We start from the raw sequence: 6,079 nt of genomic DNA, 5'->3' as shown, positions 1-6,079 counted from the left end.
ATATTAAATTATATAGTAGTAATATATAATTTATTACTTATAATATATATTATTACTATTATTACTTATAATATATATATATATAATTATAGAATTATAATTTATATTCATTGGAATAGTGGATTGGAGATATCTCTTTCGAGCCCTTACTTTATCTCAATGGAATTACTTTTAGTTTCTATATTTTTTAATATTTTTTATATTTTATATGTCTAGATACTATATAATTATATATAATAAAAAGAATATAAAAAATAAAAATAAGAGGTATGGTATAAAAGAAAGAAAGACTCTTTTTTCAAACCTTACTTTTTGTGTAATGTAACATAGTAATTATCCTTTTTCGATTGGGGGAGATGGCTGAGTGGACTAAAGCGTCGGATTGCTAATCCGTTGTACGGGTTTTTCGTACCGAGGGTTCGAATCCCTCTCTTTCCGCTTTTGTCAATGACGTGGTATTTTTTATTTATCTTTCAATTTCGACGAGTCTTTTTTTTTTTTTATTTTTTTTATTTAATAGTTAAAGATGTGGAATAAATAAAATCCTAAGAACATTTAAAAATCGAGCAAGGAAAACAAAAACTTTATTTTTTATTCTTCACGTCCAGGATTACGTCCTGGATCATTAGATAGGAATCCGAAGATAAAGAGAGAAACAAAGAATATCACTACTGTGTAAACAAATAGTTTGAGAGTAAGCATTACACAATCTCCAAGATCATTTTTTTGGAAAAAAAGAGAATAGATTCTCCATTTTTATACCACATATACCGCATTTTGACACCAAAAATGGTTTTTATAAAGCTAGAAATAGAAGAAATAGAAAGGAATTTTCATAAATTCATTTGTAATGTAATATGAGTCAAGTCTTTCATTAACAAAATTTTTTGCATACCCACAATATCTAATTGTGGGGGACTCTAATAGGTTCTTTCAATGTAAAAAAAGGGTCCGAATTAGTAAATGGGTGATCTCCAGACTTATCGTGGCGATACAAGAATTTCAATATTTGAATTGAAGCTTTATACTATAAGACTTATCCGATCTTATCAATTGTTAGAATCTTTTTTTTATAATAAATCATGAATTTTTCTAGGACAGTATTCAAAATCTCATCGAAAACTTACAGCAGCTTGCCAAACAAAAGCTAAGAGAAAAAATAGCACAGGTATTACTGGCATAAAATCTACGATTGGATTCAAAAAAGCGTAGGCTTCGGGCAATTTGGCGAAGAAAAAACTATTTGAAGAAAGAGTAGAATTAAACCAGATACAGATCAAACTAAAGATATTAAGCATAACAAACGTTTTGTTTTTTTGTTTTGTTCTTGAAGATAATTGTATTTATTTTGATTGAGTTATTAATATGAGTTATTGTTATTAATAATATAAAATTAATAATTTAATAATATAATGTTATTTTTTTTTTTAAGTTTAAGTTATATAAAAAAAATGAGTAAAAATTAAAAAATAAAAATAAGGTAGACCAAAAAACTTTTCTTTGATTTGAACTAACTCAACCAAAAATACTTCAATTCTCAAATTAAAAGAGAATAGAAGAAATCATACTTTCATACAATATCTTAATTGAATTATATGTAATGATCAATAAATTTCGTTTAATTCTATATCTAAATGTATCAAAATCCTAGTAACAATCTATTCTATAGATATTTAGACTATAATTGACGAACAACTAATAAGAATATTAGTGTTTATTAATGTCGAATAGAAATATAAAATGGGGCGTGGCCAAGTGGTAAGGCAACGGGTTTTGGTCCCGGTATTCGGAGGTTCGAATCCTTCCGTCCCAGAGCATACTTATTATATATATCATATCAGATTATATATGTCGTATCATAATACCGATTTTATATCAGAATAAAAGATTGTCTTTTTTTTTTTTTATTAAGAGTATAATAATATTGGATAGAATATGATTCTTTTTTCTTATAATGATTAATTCTTATCTGAATTATATCTTTTTCGCAAATTTAATCGTGTTCAAATAACACCAAATAACACACAGATGTAATTGAATCTATTTGTATCCAAGTAAGATGGGAACATAGATCAAAAGAAAAGAGTTTTTATTATAATATAAAAAAAAAGATCCGGGGACGGGCTTTTCATTCTATGTCCATACCTTTCATATTTAAATTAGTTACTCATAAAAATAAAAAAAAAGCCTTACTTCTTATATCCATTGGAATTTTCAATGATGCATTCTAAATATAAATGCGAAAGCCTCTCTTTCTTTTTTCCCTATACTTTAACTTTAAATGGTGGTGCAGTCTGATTATTAATTTTCTGTGGATTTATAAATTATAAACGCGGGTGTTCGTTTGATATTGGGGTACTAATTAACTTCAATCAATAATCAATAATCAATAGGATTAACTGGTTTAAAGTAAAAAAAAAATAGGAGCAATGACTTAATCTGGACTTGTTTTAACTTGCATTTATACAAAATAGTCTAGCACTCCCTAAACTACATATAATATAGGATTCTTTTTTGATTTATGATTCATCATCTTCATAGAATTGACGGAGTAGATAGGAGTTAATCGTCAACGAAAAATACCAATTTCAATGTCTGCGTCTGTCCGAGTATCATTAAAAAACAATCAAGTTACATACGTAACATATGTATTTTCTTTGAACCTCGTTTTTAAGTATTTTGTGGTTTCTCTAATTCTAATGAATAATTGTAAATCTATGTAACAATTGAGACAAAATCTATTATCTTATTCACTTTACCTTATTACATTACCTTAGGTAAAAATTGCAGAAAGATTATTGAATTTTTCAGGTCAAATAAACTACGCAGAAAATGAGGAAATGCTTATATGTATGTCTTGTTATCGTTCTATTTCATTGAAAACTTTATTTTATTTCAATAATTACTTTCAGAAACATTTGTTTAGTCTATATGATAGATATGGGGATCTCCTAGTTCTTTTCTTTCGATTATGATTTATCAAAAATAATAACAACCCCAATCCTTCCTTACATCAGTCTTTATTCCCCACCCCATTAAATTAATAAATTAAAAAAGAAAAAAATAGATATATTATATGGGGTAAATTGAATTCTTGTTGAGACTTCTTCAGAAACTACCCATTCATAAAAGTATAGATTACTATGTACCGACCGAACCAATGATTATTCATGATTCCATAATTGAATCAATTACATACTGGTTACAGCAACCTACTAGAGAAATGTTATGGTAAAACTTCGTTTAAAACGATGTGGTAGAAAGCAACGTGCGACTTGAAGGATATGGTCGGTTGTGGATTCTTACATCCACCATTTTTTTATATTAATTATATAGGAATGAGGGTGCTCTTGGCTCGACATCGTTTGTTCTGTTCCACTGGAAAAACCTCATTTTTTGAGGGTTGCGATGTAAATAGTACATGATCATGATGGAGCTCGAGTAAAAAGTATTGATTCATTTTTTAGGGACATGGATCTAGGGTTAGTGTTAATTAATAAGTTGAAACAACTTCGTAAGTATATTTTCGATATAGAAATCGAAAGGATCCAATTCTAACAAGTTTCAAATTCATAACGAAAATTTATTGGAATTGGTAAAACTCTTTCGATCAAAAGTGTATCACATGGGAATCAACCATTTGTATGATTCTTTGATAGAAAGAAATTGCAAAAATGGTATGTTGCTGCCATTTTTTTAAATGATTAAAGATCACCGAAGTAATGTCTAAACCCAACGATTCAAGGCAACGATAAAGAATCCTGGAACAAGTAAATACCGTTTTCAGTTGTCTCAAAAAATAGATCATAATGAAGAATCAAAATAAATTCTAAAGGAGACAGACAAAAAATGCGTGGTTAGAGACCGCTCAATAAAGGAAATGCCTAAAGGTTTTCCTTTGGATTATTTGAGAGTTATCCAACTTGAGTTAGGAGGATGTGAATACGAATGATTTTTTTCTTTTTCGGGCAAGAATAAGAAAAAGTACTTAAATCATAGTTTAATTGATTTGATGATTTGATGGATCTATTTGACATTAATTATAAATTCTATATATAGACATAATTTCTAATTTTCTTGAGCCGTACGAGGAGAAAACTTCTTATACGTTTCTAGGGGGGGGGGTATTATTCATCTACATCTATCCCAATGGGCGGTTTATCGAATCGTTGCAATTGATGTTCGATCCAGAAGAGAAGGAAGAGATCTTCGGAAAGTGGGTTTTTATGATCCGATAAAGAATCAAACTTATTTAAATGTTCCTGCTATTCTATATTTCCTTGAAAAGGGCGCTCAACCTACGGGAACTGTTCATGACATTTCAAAGAAGGCGGGAGTTTTTATGGACCTTTCTCTTAATTAACAGATTAAATTCAATTAATGAAATACAATAAATAAAAAAAAGGGGGGAGGGGGTGACTTGTATATAACTTTGCATAACCCTTTCTATACAACTCCCCCTCTCTTGCTCTATTCCTACTCAATTTATTATTACTACCATAAGATGTCGTCGTCTATAACGACAAAAATTTATTTTTATTTTAGTGAGATAAATTCATATAAGACAGATAGATAGAAAAAAGATCAAGTGAATAAATGAATGAAATAGTTGGATCTATAAATATAAAATTTTACATTATCGCTAATTCAATAATGGTTTATTTTTCGTTGAAACTTTAACTTTATTTTTTTTTATTTATTTTATTTGTTCATAAAAAAAACATGGGATTTAAGCTTACTTTTTTACTTATATTGATTGCGTAAACCCAATCAAGATTTTTTTATACTTCTCTCCGAATTTTTTTACGCCTATACCTTTTTGTATTTATCTTTATTAAATATGTAGTGCTAATTTAATACAAGTCATTAGTTTTTTTATTTTTAATTTCTATTTATTTATAGTTATAGTAATTAAATATTATATTGAATTTAATAAATTTAATAAATTTAATAAGAAAATATTGAATAATTTTTTATTTCAATTTATGGTTTTCTACATTATGTTCTTTTCTCAACATTAACTTTTATATTGACAACAGTATATCAAACAAATATAATCCGATCGTGAATAAATGTATATATTTATCTCTGTTCTATAGACTTGGTTTTTTATTTTACTTTATTCAAATGGTGGGTTCATTGGATTTGCTGGGATACAAGAAGTCTTTATTTTTTTTTATTAAAAAAAAATCAATTTATTAAAAAAAAATTTATTAAAAAAAAAAAAGAAATGGATAACATACGAACAAAATATGTGGTAGTCTATAAATTTTTATTTTATCTATATTTTTATCCTAATCTATATTCTTATCTTAGACGTCATTGTATTTGCATCTGATATGTTCATTTTTATGTTATGTTCAGAATCGATTAGAAATATTTTTTTTTATTTAATATTTTGATTGCGTTGTGAAATTCAATCTCTTTTTTGATTACGATTAGATCTATACATTTTGATTCGGGTTGCTAACTCAACGGTAGAGTACTCGGCTTTTAAGTGCGACTAGCATTTTTTACACATTTGTATGAAGCAACGGAATTCGTCAATACCATCGGTAGAGTTTGTAAGACCGCGACTGACCCTGAAAGGAAGGAATGGAAAAAGCAGCATGTCGTATTAATGGAGAATTCTGAGAATATTTTATTCTTATCTTATCGGATCGATCCAAAATTGTGTTTGAATTCTTGACGCGCAAAAAAAAAGAAATTTAAAGTTGCGGTTAATTGAATAAATGGATAGAGCCCCATGGCTCCAATTATAGGGAAACAAAAAAAAGCAACGAGCTTCTGTTCTTAATTTGAATGATTACCCGATCTAATTAAACGTTAAAAATATATTAGTGCTTGGTGCGGGAAATGTTTTTACCATAAGTGGATTAGATTATCGATTTTTTTTATAAATCCTAATTATTCGTAGATATTCTCCATTAGAGTGTGGGGATGAATGTGTAGAAAAAGCAGTATATTGATAAAAATATTTTTTTTTACAAATTTCCAAAATCAAAAGAGCGATTGGGTTGAAAAAATAAAGGATTTATAACCATCTTGTTATCCTAGAATGAACATAAAACTATTTAAT

At 27.8% G+C, this 6,079-nt stretch overlaps 1 non-coding gene across 1 annotated transcript; it reads left to right on the top strand.

The window, feature by feature from the left end:
* Positions 1 to 350: 350 nt before the first annotated feature.
* Positions 351 to 438, top strand: TRNAS-GCU (transfer RNA serine (anticodon GCU)). Its single transcript has one exon. It is a non-coding gene; the product is annotated as a tRNA-Ser (tRNA).
* The last annotated feature ends 5,641 nt before the right edge of the window (positions 439 to 6,079 follow it).

This window comes from Corylus avellana, unplaced genomic scaffold (assembly GCF_965113065.1).
Source record: "Corylus avellana unplaced genomic scaffold, dhCorAvel1.hap1.2 HAP1_SCAFFOLD_171, whole genome shotgun sequence".
NCBI classification, from domain to species: Eukaryota; Viridiplantae; Streptophyta; class Magnoliopsida; order Fagales; family Betulaceae; genus Corylus; species Corylus avellana.
Note: the sequence above shows the minus strand (reverse complement) of the source record. Positions and strands in the feature narration are given on the sequence as shown.